Source organism: Aulonocara sp. 'chitande type north' Nkhata Bay, linkage group LG16 (assembly GCF_057382095.1).
Source record: "Aulonocara sp. 'chitande type north' Nkhata Bay isolate Kocher_YH1m ecotype deep benthic linkage group LG16, A_spYH_male_GT1.1, whole genome shotgun sequence".
Taxonomy (NCBI): domain Eukaryota; kingdom Metazoa; phylum Chordata; class Actinopteri; order Cichliformes; family Cichlidae; genus Aulonocara; species Aulonocara sp. 'chitande type north' Nkhata Bay.
Window position 1 is genome coordinate 5,620,507 of NC_141359.1, and position 19,240 is coordinate 5,639,746.

Consider the following 19,240-nt stretch of genomic DNA (forward strand, 5'->3'; position numbering starts at 1 on the left):
TAATGTCAAAGTTGGCCTCTGTGCTTTTTTCAGTGTTGGAAAGACTCTTTCTTGCACTGAGGTCTGCTTATTGTAAATATCTTGTACTTGTTTTTACACCTTTTAATGTCAAAGTTGGCTGTTGGGTCTAAACTCAGACCCCGCTGTATCCAAGACTTATTCCCATGAAAGAAAAACAAGGCAACAGTGTTCGATCGATTTCTTGCGCAAGGGAGGCCTCTCGTCTGTGACCAGCACGTTGAAATGACCACACTGGTGGCCTCCTCTCGCTGCCTTTTATTGACAAACTTCAAACAATAGTTTACAAAACACCTCCCCTTGCAACCCCCCTTTGGTTACAAAGACAAGGCACTGTATGTAAATGTATACACTGAGTGTGTGTGTGTGTGAGAATGTGTGTGTGCGTGTGAGAATGTGTGTGTGTGTGTGTGTGTGTGTGTGTGTGTGTTTGTTGGTCAAAGGGTCATAAAACCTAAAAGCAGGAACAACATCCTTGGTCATAAAGAGGGTAGTCTTCCCCCACACCCAATGTATGGTTTACCAAAGATAACACAGTGAAACCATACAAAGGGTAGGAAGCTCTACCAACCATCAAACAGATCTTCAAGTTAGGATGTATCTACAATAAAACCTCCCCCAGCACAGAGTGGCTGGAGAGGTGGTCAGGATCAAAGGAATGGCTTTGATCCTACTGCTTAAACTAAGACTATACAAATTTAAGAAACACAATGGCGACATTCAACAATTAGACTTAACATTTGCCTCTGTGCTTATCAGTGTTGGACAGACTCTTTCTTGCACTGAGGTCTGCTTATTGTAAATATCTTGTACTTGTTTTTACACCTTTTAATGTCAAAGTTGGCCTTTGTGCTTATCAGTGTTGGAAAGACTCTTTCTTGCACTGAGGTCTGCTTATTGTAAATATCTTGTACTTGTTTTTACACCTTTTAATGTCAAAGTTGGCCTCTGTGCTTATCAGTGTTGGAAAGACTCTTTCTTGCACTGAGGTCTGCTTATTGTAAATATCTTGTACTTGTTTGAACACCTTTTCATGTCAAAGTTGGCCTCTGTGATTTTTCCGTGTTGGAAAGACTCTTTCTTGCACTGAGGTCTGCTTATTGTTAATATCTTGTATTTGTTTGAAAACCTTTTAATGTCAAAGTTGGCCTCTGTGCTTATCAGTGTTGGAAAGGCTCTTTCTTGCACTGAGGTCTGCTTATTGTAAATATCTTGTACTTGTTTTTACACCTTTTCATGTCAAAGTTGGCCTCTGTGCTTATCAGTGTTGGAAAGACTCTTTCTTGCACTGAGGTCTGCTTATTGTAAATATCTTGTACTTGTTTGAACACCTCTTAATGTCAAAGTTGGCCTCTGTGCTCATCAGTGTTGGAAAGACTCTTTCTTGCACTGAGGTCTGCTTATTGTAAATATCTTGTACTTGTTTTTACACCTTTTCATGTCAAAGTTGGCCTCTGTGCTTATCAGTGTTGGAAAGACTCTTTCTTGCACTGAGGTCTGCTTATTGTAAATATCTTGTACTTGTTTTTACACCTTTTCATGTCAAAGTTGGCCTCTGTGCTTATCAGTGTTGGAAAGACTCTTTCTTGCACTGAGGTCTGCTTATTGTAAATATCTTGTACTTGTTTTTACACCTTTTAATGTCAACGTTGGCCTCTTTCAATTTTCAGTGTTGGAAAGACTCTTTTTCTTGCACTGAGGCCTGCTTATTGTAAATATCTTGTACTTGTTTGAACACCTTTTCATGTCAAAGTTGGCCTCTGTGATTTTTCCGTGTTGGAAAGATTCTTTCTTGCACTGAGGTCTGCTTATTGTAAATATCTTGTACTTGTTTGAACACCTTTTAATGTCAAAGTTGGCCTCTGTGCTTATCAGTGTTGGAAAGACTCTTTCTTGCACTGAGGTCTGCTTATTGTAAATATCTTGTACTTGTTTGAACACCTTTTCATGTCAAAGTTGGCCTCTGTGATTTTTCCGTGTTGGAAAGATTCTTTCTTGCACTGAGGTCTGCTTATTGTAAATATCTTGTACTTGTTTGAACACCTTTTCATGTCAAAGTTGGCCTCTGTGCTTATCAGTGTTGGAAAGACTCTTTCTTGCACTGAGGTCTGCTTATTGTAAATATCTTGTACTTGTTTGAACACCTTTTCATGTCAAAGTTGGCCTCTGTGCTTATCAGTGTTGGAAAGACTCTTTCTTGCACTGAGGTCTGCTTATTGTAAATATCTTGTACTTGTTTGAACACCTTTTCATGTCAAAGTTGGCCTCTGTGATTTTTCCGTGTTGGAAAGACTCTTTCTTGCACTGAGGTCTGCTTATTGTAAATATCTTGTACTTGTTTGAACACCTTTTAATGTCAAAGTTGGCCTTTGTGCTTATCAGTGTTGGAAAGACTCTTTCTTGCACTGAGGTCTGCTTATTGTAAATATCTTGTACTTGTTTTTACACCTTTTAATGTCAAAGTTGGCCTTTGTGCTTATCAGTGTTGGAAAGACTCTTTCTTGCACTGAGGTCTGCTTATTGTTAATATCTTGTATTTGTTTGAACACCTTTTAATGTCAAAGTTGGCCTCTGTGCTTTTTCAGTGTTGGAAAGACTCTTTCTTGCACTGAGGTCTGCTTATTGTAAATATCTTGTACTTGTTTTTGCACCTTTTAATGTCAAAGTTGGCCTCTGTGCTTATCAGTGTTGGAAAGACTCTTTCTTGCACTGAGGTCTGCTTATTGTTAATATCTTGTATTTGTTTGAACACCTTTTAATGTCAAAGTTGGCCTCTGTGCTTTTTCAGTGTTGGAAAGACTCTTTCTTGCACTGAGGTCTGCTTATTGTAAATATCTTGTACTTGTTTGAACACCTCTTAATGTCAAAGTTGGCCTCTGTGCTCATCAGTGTTGGAAAGACTCTTTCTTGCACTGAGGTCTGCTTATTGTAAATATCTTGTACTTGTTTTTACACCTTTTAATGTCAACGTTGGCCTCTTTCAATTTTCAGTGTTGGAAAGACTCTTTTTCTTGCACTGAGGCCTGCTTATTGTAAATATCTTGTACTTGTTTTTACACCTTTTAATGTCAAAGTTGGCCTCTGTGATTTTTCCATGTTGGAAAGATTCTTTCTTGCACTGAGGTCTGCTTATTGTAAATATCTTGTACTTGTTTGAACACCTTTTCATGTCAAAGTTGGCCTCTGTGATTTTTCCGTGTTGGAAAGATTCTTTCTTGCACTGAGGTCTGCTTATTGTAAATATCTTGTACTTGTTTGAACACCTTTTCATGTCAAAGTTGGCCTCTGTGCTTATCAGTGTTGGAAAGACTCTTTCTTGCACTGAGGTCTGCTTATTGTAAATATCTTGTTGTAATGTATGTTTGCACTGATTGCCGATCACGCTTCAACTGAGTCGTCCTCGGTCAGAAGGAATGGTACTCCACAGTGATGTAGTTCAAATAACTTTACTAAAGAGGTGGCAGATGACATCAACAGGATGTACAGCGTTGGTAGGGAGGCATTACAGTATTCACATGCAGGTAACGGGGGTGTGAGTGTGTATATGGGTATGTGTGTGTGTGTGGTCATCTGTAAACAGAAAGAACAAACATTTGTATTAACCACTATGGATAGCAGTGTACCCCTTATACAGTACTGTGGGTTTCCAGCGTAATGTTATACAATCTGCCATAACCTCATGGCCACTAGATGGCACCCTAAGACCATAAATGAATTTCTGGCTTGTATATACATTGGCAAACCAGACCTCTGCAGATTGCAACGATTCAGAGAATAAACATAGTAAATAGTTACATCCACCTACAACCACAATGCTTGACAGTAAGTCGTATATGGAATGAAATATGGGCTGAACACAAGGCTGCCTGTAGTAGGCCAAACAAAACGCATCTTAGCGATAGCAATGGGACTAGCCTCTTAGCGATAGCAACGAGACTAGCCTCTTAGCGATAGCAAATTACACAGATAAAGTCAACAAGCCTCACTCTCATCTTACAATACTCACATGGTAAGCACGCACGCAGTATTAACTCACACCGAATGCACGTTAATACGTTACTCCTCCGACACACCTCTTATCTGGGCAGCGCTGCGCTGAACACGTTCCCAACAGGAAGTACAGATACCGAGGTGCATCATGGGCAACGTAGTATAAAACAGCTACAGTGAACAAGCGGACTTTTAACACTTGTACTTGTTTGAACACCTTTTAATGTCAAAGTTGGCCTCTGTGCTTATCAGTGTTGGAAAGACTCTTTCTTGCACTGAGGTCTGCTTATTGTAAATATCTTGTACTTGTTTTTACACCTTTTAATGTCAAAGTTGGCCTCTGTGATTTTTCCGTGTTGGAAAGACTCTTTCTTGCACTGAGGTCTGCTTATTGTAAATATCTTGTACTTGTTTGAACACCTTTTCATGTCAAAGTTGGCCTCTGTGATTTTTCCGTGTTGGAAAGACTCTTTCTTGCACTGAGGTCTGCTTATTGTAAATATCTTGTACTTGTTTGAACACGTTTTAATGTCAAAGTTGGCCTCTGTGCTTATCAGTGTTGGAAAGACTCTTTCTTGCACTGAGGTCTGCTTATTGTAAATATCTTGTACTTGTTTTTACACCTTTTAATGTCAAAGTTGGCCTCTGTGCTTATCAGTGATGGAAAGACTCTTTCTTGCACTGAGGTCTGCTTATTGTAAATATCTTGTACTTGTTTTTACACCTTTTAATGTCAAAGTTGGCCTCTGTGCTTAGCAGTGTTGGAAAGACTCTTTCTTGCACTGAGGTCTGCTTATTGTAAATATCTTGTACTTGTTTGAACACCTTTTCATGTCAAAGTTGGCCTCTGTGATTTTTCCGTGTTGGAAAGATACTTTCTTGCACTGAGGTCTGCTTATTGTAAATATCTTGTACTTGTTTGAACACCTTTTAATGTCAAAGTTGGCCTCTGTGCTTTTTCAGTGTTGGAAAGACTCTTTCTTGCACTGAGGTCTGCTTATTGTAAATATCTTGTACTTGTTTGAACACCTTTTCATGTCAAAGTTGGCCTCTGTGCTTATCAGTGTTGGAAAGACTCTTTCTTGCACTGAGGTCTGCTTATTGTAAATATCTTGTACTTGTTTGAACACCTTTTCATGTCAAAGTTGGCCTCTGTGCTTATCAGTGTTGGAAAGATTCTTTCTTGCACTGAGGTCTGCTTATTGTAAATATCTTGTACTTGTTTGAACACCTTTTCATGTCAAAGTTGGCCTCTGTGCTTTTTCCGTGTTGGAAAGACTCTTTCTTGCACTGAGGTCTGCTTATTGTAAATATCTTGTACTTGATTTTTACACCTTTTCATGTCAAAGTTGGCCTCTGTGCTTTTTTAGTGTTGAAAAGACTCTTTCTTGCACTGAGGTCTGCTTATTGTAAATATCTTGTACTTGTTTGAACACCTTTTAATGTCAAAGTTGGCCTCTGTGCTTATCAGTGTTAGAAAGACTCTTTCTTGCACTGAGGTCTGCTTATTGTTAATACATTGTACTTGTTTGAACACCTTTTAATGTTAAAGTTGGCCTCTTTGCTTTTTCAGTGTTGAAAAGACTCTTTCTTGCACTGAGGTCTGCTTATTGTTAATATATTGTACTTGTTTTTATACCTTTTAATGTCAAAGTTGGCCTCTGTGCTTTTTCCGTGTTGGAAAGGCTCTTTCTTGCACTGAGGTCTGCTTATTGTAAATATCTTATACTTGTTTGAACACCTTTTCATGTCAAAGTTGGCCTCTGTGCTTTTTCAGTGTTGGAAAGACTCTTTCTTGCACTGAGGTCTGCTTATTGTAAATATCTTGTACTTGTTTGAACACCTTTTCATGTCAAAGTTGGCCTCTGAGCTTATCAGTGTTGGAACGACTCTTTCTTGCACTGAGGTCTGCTTATTGTAAATATCTTATACTTGTTTGAACACCTTTTCATGTCAAAGTTGGCCTCTGCGCTTCCTCAGTGTTAGAAAGACTCTTTCTTGCACTGAGGTCTGCTTATTGTAAATATCTTGTACTTGTTTTTACACCTTTTCATGTCAAAGTTGGCCTCTGTGCTTTTTCAGTGTTGGAACGACTCTTTCTTGCACTGAGGTCTGCTTATTGTAAATATCTTGTACTTGTTTTTACACCTTTTAATGTCAAAGTTGGCCTCTGTGCTTATCAGTGTTGGAAAGACTCTTTCTTGCACTGAGGTCTGCTTATTGTAAATATCTTGTACTTGTTTTTACACCTTTTAATGTCAAAGTTGGCCTCTGTGCTTATCAGTGTTGGAAAGACTCTTTCTTGCACTGAGGTCTGCTTATTGTAAATATCTTGTACTTGTTTTTACACCTTTTCATGTCAAAGTTGGCCTCTGTGCTTTTTCAGTGTTGGAAAGACTCTTTCTTTCACTGAGATCTGCTTATTGTAAATATCTTGTACTTGTTTGAAGACCTTTTAATGTCAAAGTTGGCCTCTTTGCTTTTTCCGTGTTGGAAAGACTCTTTCTTGCACTGAGGTCTGCTTATTGTAAATATCTTGTACTTGATTTTTACACCTTTTCATGTCAAAGTTGGCCTCTTTGCTTTTTCAGTGTTGAAAAGACTCTTTCTTGCACTGAGGTCTGCTTATTGTAAATATCTTGTACTTGTTTTTACACCTTTTAATGTCAAAGTTGGCCTCTGTGCTTATCAGTGTTAGAAAGACTCTTTCTTGCACTGAGGTCTGCTTATTGTAAATATCTTGTACTTGATTTTTACACCTTTTCATGTCAAAGTTGGCCTCTTTGCTTTTTCAGTGTTGAAAAGACTCTTTCTTGCACTGAGGTCTGCTTATTGTAAATATCTTGTACTTGTTTGAACACCTTTTAATGTTAAAGTTGGCCTCTTTGCTTTTTCAGTGTTGAAAAGACTCTTTCTTGCACTGAGGTCTGCTTATTGTAAATATCTTGTACTTGTTTGAAGAGCTTTTAATGTCAAAGTTGGCCTCTGTGCTTTTTCAGTGTTAGAAAGACTCTTTCTTGCACTGAGGTCTGCTTATTGTTAATATATTGTACTTGTTTTTATACCTTTTAATGTCAAAGTTGGCCTCTGTGCTTTTTCCGTGTTGGAAAGGCTCTTTCTTGCACTGAGGTCTGCTTATTGTAAATATCTTATACTTGTTTGAACACCTTTTCATGTCAAAGTTGGCCTCTGTGCTTTTTCAGTGTTGGAAAGACTCTTTCTTGCACTGAGGTCTGCTTATTGTAAATATCTTGTACTTGTTTGAACACCTTTTCATGTCAAAGTTGGCCTCTGAGCTTATCAGTGTTGGAACGACTCTTTCTTGCACTGAGGTCTGCTTATTGTAAATATCTTCTACTTGTTTGAACACCTTTTCATGTCAAAGTTGGCCTCTGAGCTTATCAGTGATGGAAAGACTCTTTCTTGCACTGAGGTCTGCTTATTGTAAATATCTTGTACTTGTTTTTACACCTTTTCATGTCAAAGTTGGCCTCTGTGCTTTTTCAGTGTTGGAAAGACTCTTTCTTGCACTGAGGTCTGCTTATTGTAAATATCTTGTACTTGTTTGAACACCTTTTAATGTCAAAGTTGGCCTCTGTGCTTATCAGTGTTGGAACGACTCTTTCTTGCACTGAGGTCTGCTTATTGTAAATATCTTGTACTTGTTTGAACACCTTTTAATGTCAAAGTTGGCCTCTGAGCTTATCAGTGATGGAAAGACTCTTTCTTGCACTGAGGTCTGCTTATTGTTAATATATTGTACTTGTTTTTATACCTTTTAATGTCAAAGTTGGCCTCTGTGCTTTTCAGTGTTGGAAAGACTCTTTCTTGCACTGAGGTCTGCTTATTGTAAATATCTTATACTTGTTTGAACACCTTTTCATGTCAAAGTTGGCCTCTGTGCTTGTCAGTTTTGGAAAGACACGTTTTTGCACTGAGGTCTGCTTATTGTAAATATCTTGTACTTGTTTGAACACCTTTTAATGTCAAAGTTGGCCTCTGTGCTTTTTCAGTGTTGGAAAGACTCTTTCTTGCACTGAGGTCTGCTTATTGTAAATATCTTGTACTTGTTTTTACACCTTTTCATGTCAAAGTTGGCCTCTGAGCTTCTCAGTGATGGAAAGACTCTTTCTTGCACTGAGGTCTGCTTATTGTAAATATCTTGTACTTGTTTTTACACCTTTTCATGTCAAAGTTGGCCTCTGTGCTTTTTCCGTGTTGGAAAGACTCTTTCTTGCACCGAAGTCTGCTTATTGTAAATATGTTGTACTTGTTTTTACACCTTTTCATGTCAAAGTTGGCCTCTGTGCTTATCAGTGTTGGAAAGACTCTTTCTTGCACTGAGGTCTGCTTATTGTAAATATCTTGTACTTGTTTGAACACCTTTTCATGTCAAAGTTGGCCTCTGTGCTTCTTCAGTGTTAGAAAGACTCTTTCTTGCATTGAGGGCTGCTTATTGTAAATTTCTTGTACTTGTTTGAAGACCTTTTAATGTCAAAGTTGGCCTCTGTGCTTTTTCAGTGTTGGAAAGACTCTTTCTTGCACTGAGGTCTGCTTATTGTAAATATCTTGTACTTGTTTGAAGACCTTTTAATGTTAAAGTTGGCCTCTGTGCTTTTTCAGTGTTGGAAAGACTCTTTCTTGCACTGAGGTCTGCTTATTGTAAATATCTTGTACTTGTTTGAAGACCTTTTAATGTTAAAGTTGGCCTCTGTGCTTTTTCCGTGTTGGAAAGACTCTTTCTTGCACCGAAGTCTGCTTATTGTAAATATGTTGTACTTGTTTTTACACCTTTTCATGTCAAAGTTGGCCTCTGTGCTTATCAGTGTTGGAAAGACTCTTTCTTGCACTGAGGTCTGCTTATTGTAAATATCTTGTACTTGTTTGAACACCTTTTAATGTCAAAGTTGGCCTCTGTGCTTTTTCCGTGTTGGAAAGACTCTTTCTTGCACTGAGGTCTGCTTATTGTAAATATCTTGTACTTGTTTGAACACCTTTTCATGTCAAAGTTGGCCTCTGTGCTTTTTCAGTGTTGGAAAGACTCTTTCTTGCACTGAGGTCTGCTTATTGTAAATATCTTGTACTTGTTTGAAGACCTTTTAATGTTAAAGTTGGCCTCTTTGCTTTTTCCGTGTTGGAAAGACTCTTTCTTGCACTGAGGTCTGCTTATTGTAAATATCTTGTACTTGTTTGAACACCTTTTCATGTCAAAGTTGGCCTCTGTGCTTATCAGTGTTGGAAAGACTCTTTCTTGCACTGAGGTCTGCTTATTGTAAATATCTTGTACTTGTTTGAACACCTTTTAATGTCAAAGTTGGCCTCTGTGCTTATCAGTGTTGGAAAGACTCTTTCTTGCACTGAGGTCTGCTTGTTAAATAAAAAAGTGTAAAATTAAATTTCAATAAACTAACCATAATGCCAGCTCATATGCTCTTAACGCTGCATCTCTAACTCTTTTACAGGATTTGCAGTCTTCTGATTCCTGATGAGTTCCGTAAGTGACAAGCTTACTGACTGTGTTTACTCTTCTGTGTATTAGGTATTAGGAGTAGGTATGGGTGCAGGGGAAGGCTGTGTCCTGGCTGACTCTGTTCATGAAAAATATAATCTGTGTTACAACAAGATTGAAATTGAGACTCAGCATTGTTTCCCAATTTTCCAAACCCATATGAACTGTAGCCTCAGCTTTCTGTGCTTAGCTGACAGGAGGGATAGCAGAACAGATGTGTTATAAAATTTTGAGCAATGTCCTTGTACAATATTTAAGCTGCTTGTAAAGTGAAGAAAGTAGACACTTTAATCAGCCCACTCCTACAACCTGAAATGTGTGAAAGTCTAAATATTTATCAGAGGGGCTCACTAAAGATGATTTCAACAGGACAAAACTGCTTAAACTACTTCAATCTCCCACTGTGACCACTGGTGCAGGGCAGGATGAGGGTTTGTAGGTCAGTTCCTGCTATTGCAGCATCACTGAGTGTCTATCTTAAGATAAACATCATTTATTTTTGAGGTCGGTTTTGATCAAGAACATAAGTATAGCCTGCATGAAACAACCAGAGCAGGAGGTTCAATCAAGAACACATATGACATATGACACATATCTGCTTGACACGAAAGCAGTGCACACTGAACTCAGGTAACATTTGTTATTAGAGGAGGTCAAAAAGTGTGTCAGTGAGAAATATCCATCAAAAGCATGATTTACACTAGCTGCAGCTCACAGTCAGCAACTCATCAGTTTTGTTGTTCAAACCAAACAAGAATTTTTCACATCATGTTGTCCTGCAGGAACTCACCAGATCACCTCTCCAGCACTTTGATCCCAAGACAGGAATACAATATGCAGAGTTAGTTTAATTGATTGGAATTCAGCTGTCATCTTCAGAGTGTTTCATTTGATAAAGTTAAGAACGAGAAATCAAGTGGTCAGAGCTATCATGGTGATATTCAGGGTCAGATTCTGTGCTAGTGCAAAACCTTCTTTTGGCCTGAAAAAGCTACTGTGGGGTTTACAACAGAGGAGCAATTGAAAGCCTGCAGGTCAAATTAGCGTCAGGATGCATTTGCAAAAATGTTTCGTGTGAGTAGAAAGTTCTCTGGGTGATCCAACCGTGCGTTAGTTGATATACAAACATGCAATGAGAACATTTCAGTAATTAGCTGTTAAGTGTCACCCAAACATGAGGAGGCCAGTGAAGGAGCCAGTGACAGTTTAACAAAAAGAATACAGTGTGAGTGCAGGTTTACATGTTTCTCTCTGAGAAAAAGAGACGTCGATGTGTTTCTATTAGTGTGAAATCCTTTTTAGAAATTAGGCACTGTGTGAGGTCATTTAGTAAGAGTCAGTGAATCTTTCACAGTTGTAAAACACATAAAAAGAAACAACATAAGTAACGTATGTTTTTTCCCGAGGGTGGTGGGGTAGGACTTCATGTGTGGGTGACTGAGAATGTCCATTTTATTAGATATGTTGTTGTAACTGTTTCAAAGTCAGTAATGCATGAATCTGCAATGATTTTTCTTCCTTAAAAGAGGACTGTGTACAGTGTCCATTTGTGTCTGTCTCCACGTTGGGTGATTGTGGAGTATGAATATGTGTGCATGAGGGTGGGAATGCCCGTTGGTGGCTGCGTGCGCCTGTTCGACTGTGTCTGTATGTCAGGTCGGTTACACTCCACGTCTCTGGGAACATCTCAGGCCCTCCAAGGTATGGAGGCCTATCTCGATTCACCACACTCCTTGCCGTTAGTTGATGCCCTCAGGCGTCGGTGTGTTGGTGGTTCTGGTGTCCGGGGCTGGGCGCTCAGGTATGTACCGGCTCACTCCCAGTGACTGCTTGGCGAGGTCTGGCACCCGTGGCTCCGTCAGGCCACTTCCGGGGGGTGGGGGGCTCTCAGTCCTCTGGCCTCTGGGCCTGTGGCTCAGGTCACTCTGCCACAGCTGTCTGCCGGCAGAGCCCACAGCCACATCACGGGCCCCCTGTGGCTTCTGCTCCGTGGCTGCTGGGTGACCTCTAATCTGGGGCTCTCCTCAGCGCTTCCCAGGAGGGTGGCATGGCTGCAACTCCGATGGTCCTCCTTGGGCTCTCACATTCTGGGGGCCTCTGGGTGTCTGGGGCCTGGATTTCCTCCATGCCTGCTACATGCACTGGGGGACAGACTATGGCTCCCTGTTAAAAGTAGAATGGGAGGCAGAGTCTTCAGTTTTATCTTTTGTCCTGTCTTCCTCTGCTCATCCCAACAGGTTGTGGCAGATGGCTGTCCCTTCCTCAGCCTGGTGCTACTGGAGGATTCTTTCTTTTAAAATGGAGTTTTTCCTTCCCACTGTTGTCAAAGCGCATGCTCATCAGAAATCATATGATTATTGGGTTTTTTCTGTATTTTTCAAAGATCCACATCAAAAGGAGCAGGTTAAAGTGGTTCTGGCATCTGACAAGGATTCCTCCTGGACGTCTCCCAGGTGAGGTGTACTGGACGAGCTCCCACCAGGAGGAGGCCCTGAATCAGACCCAAGACATGATGGAGTTCCCCTAGATAAGCTGGAGGAGGTGGGTGTGGAAAAGGAGGTCTGGAGTTCTCTGCTTAGGCTGCTGCCCCCACAACCCGGCCACAGATAAGTGAAATAAGTAGATCAAATATAACTTGGTGTTCTAAAGAATATTGTTGTTTCCTTGCAGGACACCAGGAGAGATGAGCCCTCCATCACAGATGGTGTGGTCACCTGCAGGTTCAAGGTCATTGCATCTTCAGCCCACATCTACTGCCACTGTACTTAAGGGAAGTTGGGACAATGTTAAAGACTTTCGTCAGACAATTGCATTTGGATGAGCTAAATTCATGACAGGCACTCAAGCAGTAATGCCTCGACTGACAAACGAACATACCAAGCTTCTGTGTTGTTTGAGCCAGAGACTGCACTTGTGGATGAACAATAAAAACATTTTATATTTATTATATTAGTAATGTAACTTGCAATAAAAAGTTATGGGAAGCTTAAACTTAGTTTCAGAATAATTAAATCTGAGACTTTGTTTCATTGAAAAGTTATTAAAGTTTTAAAGTGTGTGACAAATAAAATAATAAATTATTAAGTAACACCAGCTACAATATTGGAAATATGTGTGTTGTTCAGCAGAACAGTGTCCAGTATGTTGGCTGAAATGCTTTAAATTTGAAAATAAAAGTTGGGCTGATTTTAACGCATTACAAGAAGTGTTTTAATTATTATTTTCTAAATAAGCAGTGTTTATATTACGTGTAATGAAATAAGTTCAAGGATAATAAAAGGTAATGAGATTTAATTGCATTCAACTTATGTGCAGCAAAACTAAAAATAAGTTACGGAAGTGTTCAAATAATATGTGTGCTTTTAAAAATGCTCGTCTATTTAAAGACTACACAATCTGTGTTAATTCTAATTATACCACAATCCCTTGCCTGTTGTGTTAAATATACATAAACAGTATGTGTTATCAGATGAAAGTACAAAACTCTCAAGAACCCCCCTCCTAAATTTCAGGTGGCATTTTAAAAACATGCCATGACATAACACACAGCTGCTATAATCATTCAGTGAGGTCAAATGTCAATTATAGTTATAGGTTCTTGCTATATGTTATAACATAAACACAGCACAGATGTAAGAATAATAGTTTCTAGGTTCTAAGGCTTTTTGTCAGTTTAATAGTGAGCTTTACGAGACTCATTTTCGTGCCAAAGGCTCGCACAGGCCTAAGTTCCCTTATGACAACTAGAGCTGGAAACAAGACCTCAAGCGATCCTAAGGCTAATTAATTAGCACGGCTAGCATTTAAAAAACATCTGTTAAATGTTGTCATTGCTAGCATATACCTGTATTACAGCATGGTAAGTAGCGAGAACGCAAAGTTTTTGTTACCTTTGAAAAGAAAAATGTGAAGCTATAATATTAGCATGAGCTATGCTAATGTTATTCACTGAAACAAACATCTCAGGTACTGACTTACTGCTTTCTAATATCTGTGTTTATTTCTGGATATACCTACATGGTTATTAGACATCCCACATAAAGGGTGACAAAGGCAGTAACTATAAATGACCATAACTTTACTGTAAATTACACTGATGGGCTCAGTTCATATAGTTATATGTTAGCAACCGTAACCATGCAGGCTGTTGGTATATGAATGCTGCGCAAGGTTCCAGCTGTTCCTTTACACTTGCTCTTGGATTTGTCTTGACCTGCTCCAAGCTCAGCTTGTGGAAAGATAACTTTTGGAGAATATTTCTACAGAAAGCGGATTTTACTACAAAGCAACAACAACTACTGCATCTTTGGATCTTTTGTACTTGTGTTTCATCATAACAGCAAAGCTTGAAGATCGTGGACCCCGACTCGGTGACAGCCACCAGGTACATTTCAAAATTTCTTCAATTATTTCGAGAATCACTAGATGACTATAGTAATTTTACAGGTTCCAGTGTGAATATCACGTTTTAATGTGATCAAAATAAGTGTGTTCTAAGACTTTTCCTGGCAAATCGCTTTTATGCTTTAAATTTTCCAGGAGAGGTGTAGAATTTATTACCGACTGGTGTATGAATGTGAAAAAAGGTTTTACTTTGATTTGAAGCCTTCAAATTTGACACTTTTTTCCAATGAAATGGTTAAAATTAGCTTAAAATTCGTAAAATGCCCCCCTCCCCAAATATACATATGTATATGTGTATATCGGTTTCTATGGTAACAGCATCTCCTCACAATGTTAGGACATATAGGAGTAAACACACCAGGTCCCCTGTAGGTCCTGACATCATTTTCTTCTCAAAGGCTTCATTTGAATAAACTATAACTTTTTCCCAGCTACATATGCGATGATAAATAAAATAAAATGAAATAATATAAAAAAGAATATTAAAACATCAATCATAGTCAAAAATAATCATAAAGTCAAACTGTTACAAAAATGTGTTTTATTTTTAAAATTGTGTGTGGAGTTCTACTGCCTTTTTTGCATTAGCAATATTTAGGACATGGAATTGGTACATGGGGAGATTAAATGTTTCGTTATATTTTACATCGTTAATGAAAGAATTAAAAAAAATATGAGAATGAGCTGCTAAATTATTTATGGATTTTCTGCAGTATGCTATTCATGTCCAGTTCTTTACAAATCAGTACCTATTATCCATGACCTAGTCCAACGTAGTGTTTGCATAAAGGTTTAAAAAGAACAAATAAACAAAATGAATGTATACAAAATACAATACTGTTACCTTAAAAGTGTAGTGTGCACAGAGTGAGCTGCCTTGGCAGAGATTTGGATGCTTCACTTAATGATTGTGGACATAGTTGAAATCTTGTTTTCTTCTCACATGAACAAGTAAAGTGTCATTCAGTCTGATATGAATGTAGCCTGTAGCTTTAGCACTGGGTGCTTACTACATTCCTACTGTTATTTTAAACTTTGTTTCCTTACAGGCTGTCTTGACTACATTGTTGAACGTCCCAAGAACGAGACCTTTCTGAAGTCATCAGGATCCTTGATGACAGTCTCCTGAGCGCCATCTCTTCTGATGAAGCGTGGGACACTGATACCGTGCGTGTCAGTAAAGGTGAGTACATCGCCCTCTCATCCTCCCCCTCTTCTCATGAAGAACTGGATGCTGATGCGTGTCAGTGAAGTGGAAGGTGAGTACCCCCTCCCCACCTTGCTTTCTTGCACTGAGGTCTGCTTATTGTAAATATCTTGTACTTGTTTTTACACCTTTTAATGTCAAAGTTGGCCTCTGTGCTTTTTCAGTGTTGGAAAGACTCTTTCTTGCACTGAGGTCTGCTTATTGTAAATATCTTGTACTTGTATTTACACCTTTTAATGTCAAAGTTGGCCTCTGTGCTTATCAGTGTTGGAAAGACACTTTCTTGCACTGAGGTCTGCTTATTGTAAATATCTTGTACTTGTTTTTACACCTTTTCATGTCAAAGTTGGCCTTTGTGCTTTTTCAGTGTTGGAAAGACTCTTTCTTGCACTGAGGTCTGCTTATTGTAAATATCTTGTACTTGTTTGAACACCTTTTCATGTCAAAGTTGGCCTTTGTGCTTTTTCAGTGTTGGAAAGACTCTTTCTTGCACTGAGGTCTGCTTATTGTAAATATCTTGTACTTGTTTGAACACCTTTTCATGTCAAAGTTGGCCTTTGTGCTTTTTCAGTGTTGGAAAGACTCTTTCTTGCACTGAGGTCTGCTTATTGTAAATATCTTGTACTTGTTTTTACACCTTTTAATGTCAAAGTTGGCCTCTGTGCTTTTTCAGTGTTGGAAAGACTCTTTCTTGCACTGAGGTCTGCTTATTGTTAATATCTTGTACTTGTTTTTACACCTTTTCATGTCAAAGTTGGCCTCTGTGCTTATCAGTGTTAGAAAGACTCTTTCTTGAACCGAGGTCTGCTTATTGCAAATATCTTGTACTTGTTTTTACACCTTTGAATTTCAAAGTTGGCCTTTGTGCTTTTTCATTGGTGGAAAGACTCTTTCTTGCACTGAGGTCTGCTTATTGTAAATATATTGTGTTAACTTGTTATTTTCTGTTTTATCGCGAGAGTACTGTTGCCCGCGAAGGGTTGTTGTTGTTGTCCGTATGAAAAATGGCGGAATGAATAAAGCGCTGTGAATGAGAGTACGACGTCGTGTCTTTTGAGTTAACATTGGTAGCAGAGGATGGTTTCCAATTACAAAGTACCACCAAAGCTTGATGAAGCCAGGCCATACGAATGCTGGAAGAATGAAGTCAACATCTGGAGACGAGTTACGGAGCTGGATAAAAAGAAACAGGCACTCGCGGTGGTGCTGGGCCTTGAGGGAAGAGCCAGAGAAACGGCCATGGAGATACCCGCAGAAGATTTGGACAAAGATTACGGTATGGAAATACTGCTTGCAAAACTTGACGCGGTGTTTCAGAGAGAAGAGAAAGACCGCGCTTATGAAGCCTACTCGTGTTTTGACTCCATTGCAAAGAACCACAGCGTGTCCATGGCAGACTACATTATAGACTTTGAACAGCGTTATAACCGGATGAAAAAGTGGAGGAGTGTAACATTACTTTGTACACTAAAGCCTCAATGACAGACGCTGAAATTTTCCTGACTGAGGCACTGGGGTCAACCATTATTGATACTGCATGTACACGTACAGTTTGTGGTCAGAAGTGGCTAGATAGTTACATGCGTGACCTCAGCCAAGGCCAAGTAAACAAGCTGTTGCAATCAGAAACCCCCAGCTCCAGACCATTTCGCTTTGGGGATGGTATTGTAGTGTATTCCAGCAGAAAAGTGAAACTTCCAGCCAAAATTGGACAAACAAAATGTGACATTGAAAGTGAAGTAGTTCCTGTTGACATTCCACTACTACTGAGCAAAACGTCTCTCAAGAAAGCAGGGACTGTTCTAGACATGGAGAATGACAGTGTTGTCATGTTCAAGCAGCCTGTTCCTCTAGAGCTCACTAGTTCGGGACACTATTGCGTGGACATTAGAGATGAAAATACTACAGAAAGTTGCAATGAAAATGAAGTTCTCATGGTAACTGCTGAAATGTCTACAAAAGAGAAACAGAAAGTCCTTGTGAAACTTCATAAGCAGTTTGGTCATGCATCTGCAGAGAGGTTATTGAGGCTCATCCAAAGCTCTGGCAATACAGATAAACAATGTGCAGTTATTCTACAAGAGATAGTTCATGACTGTGACATTTGTCAGAAATATTGCAAAACCAAGCCGAGACCTGCTGTTGGTCTACCCCTGGCTTCTGAGTATAATGAGACAGTAGCGATGGATCTACATGAGCTGGAGCCCAATGTGTGGTACCTTCACATCATCGACCACTTCACACGCTTCAGTGCCGGCAGCATCGTAAAGACAAAGAAAGCTGCAGAGATCATCAACTCCTTCATTCACACCTGGATAAGCATTCACGGTGCCCCCAGACGGCTCTACACAGACAACGGCGGAGAGTTCAACAACACAGACATTCGGGACATGGCTGAAAACTTCAACATTGAGGTAAAAACAACGGCGGGGTATAGTCCCTGGAGCAACGGACTACTGGAGAGACATAACATGACACTTACAGAAATCCTCCTGAAGGTAAAAAAGGAACGTGGATGTGACTGGCACACTGCGCTAGACTGGGCCCTTATGGCCAAAAACAGTATGCTTAATGTACATGGTTATAGTCCACATCAACTTGTGTTTGGCCAAAACCCCAACCTTCCTTCTGTGTTGATGGATAAGCCACCTGCCTTAGAGGGCACAACTGTAAGTGCAAGAGTAGCTTCCAGGAAAGCATTTACTGAGGCAGAGTGTTCAGAAAGGATCAGGAGAGCACTACGCAAACAACTTAGGCCTACAGATGACAAATATGAGGCAGGAGATAAAGTATACTACAAACGAGTCGACTGTACAGAGTGGAAGGGTCCAGGTGTAGTTATTGGGCAGGATGGAACTGTTGTATTTGTAAGACATGGGGGGACTCTTGTAAGAGTACACCAGTCAAGATTGACTAAAGTGGATTCACAGACTGGAGATAAACAAATACCACACAGTACTACTGATGATGACAACAAAGACGCAGTTGAAAATGATGACACTGACACACCCGATGGTGAACAGAGTATTAGTGAGGAAGAAGACATCACTATTGACAGAGAAACCAACACTACAGAAAACATGTCTGTCACACAAACTGCAAATGAGCCCTCTACACCCACTGATCACGTCTCTGCAAATGTAAAATTAAGATCAGGACAGCTGATTGCTTTTACCAACAGAGACAACGGTGTTCAACACACAGCCAGAGTGCTAGGCAGAGCGGGAAAAGCAAAAGGGCAATACAAAAACTGGTACAATGTGCAATATCTTGAGCATGATGGTAGTGAAGGTGAAAACAGAGATGCAGATGTACTCATAACAAAAGATATTTCCTTTGATTCTGATAAGCAGCAGGAGATTGAGAGCTGGCAAAGTAATGGTGTGTTTGATGAAGTGAAAGACCTGGGTCAAAAATGTCTGTCTACTAGATGGGTCTGTACACTCAAAGAAACTACTAATGGTGTTGTCCCAAAGGCTCGACTTGTGGCACGGGGGTTTGAAGAGGTAAATACTAAAGAACTACAGAAAGACTCTCCAACATGTGCGTCTGAGTCCCTCAGACTGGTGCTAGCTGTGATATGTCAAAACAAGTGGAGAGTAAATTCAATGGACATTAAATCTGCCTTCTTGCAGGGAATGGAACTGTCAAGAGGCATCTATCTTCGTCCCCCACCTGAAGCTGGCAAGGACAATGTTCTATGGAAACTGAAAAAGTGTGTTTATGGACTTGCAGATGGTTCACTTTATTGGTACAATAAGGTCAAAGACATTATGCTCAAAACTGGTGGTAAAATATCACAGGTTGATCCTGCAGTGTTCTATTGGCAGAATGAACAATCTGAGGTTACAGGAGTGCTTGCATGTCACGTTGATGATTTCCTTTGGGCTGGTTCAAGTCACTTTGCAACTCATATCATTCCTGTACTGAAATCTACCTTCCTTGTGGGCCGTGAAGAACATGACAGCTTTTCTTATGTTGGTATGGACATTTGTACAGTTAATGATGTAATAGAGGTGCATCAACAACTTTACATTGACAACCTACAACCGGTTCAGTTACAAGCAGCACGGGCTGTACAGAGGGAGGCTTCCTTAAGTGAAACAGAACGT

General features: G+C 39.7%; 2 long non-coding RNA genes across 2 annotated transcripts in view; both read left to right on the forward strand.

The window, feature by feature from the left end:
* The first annotated feature begins 9,082 nt into the window (after positions 1-9,082).
* LOC147310879 (uncharacterized) lies at positions 9,083-12,703 on the forward strand. Its single transcript, XR_015125349.1, has 3 exons — positions 9,083-9,502; positions 11,901-12,058; positions 12,188-12,703. It is a non-coding gene; the product is annotated as an uncharacterized LOC147310879 (long non-coding RNA).
* A 2,295-nt stretch (positions 12,704-14,998) lies between these two features.
* The window catches only part of LOC147310880 (uncharacterized), a 43,802-nt gene continuing 39,560 nt past the window's right edge, over positions 14,999-19,240 (forward strand). Inside the window, exon 1 of the long non-coding RNA XR_015125503.1 lies at positions 14,999-15,104. This is a non-coding gene — a long non-coding RNA (uncharacterized LOC147310880). The remainder of the gene's footprint in view (positions 15,105-19,240) is intronic.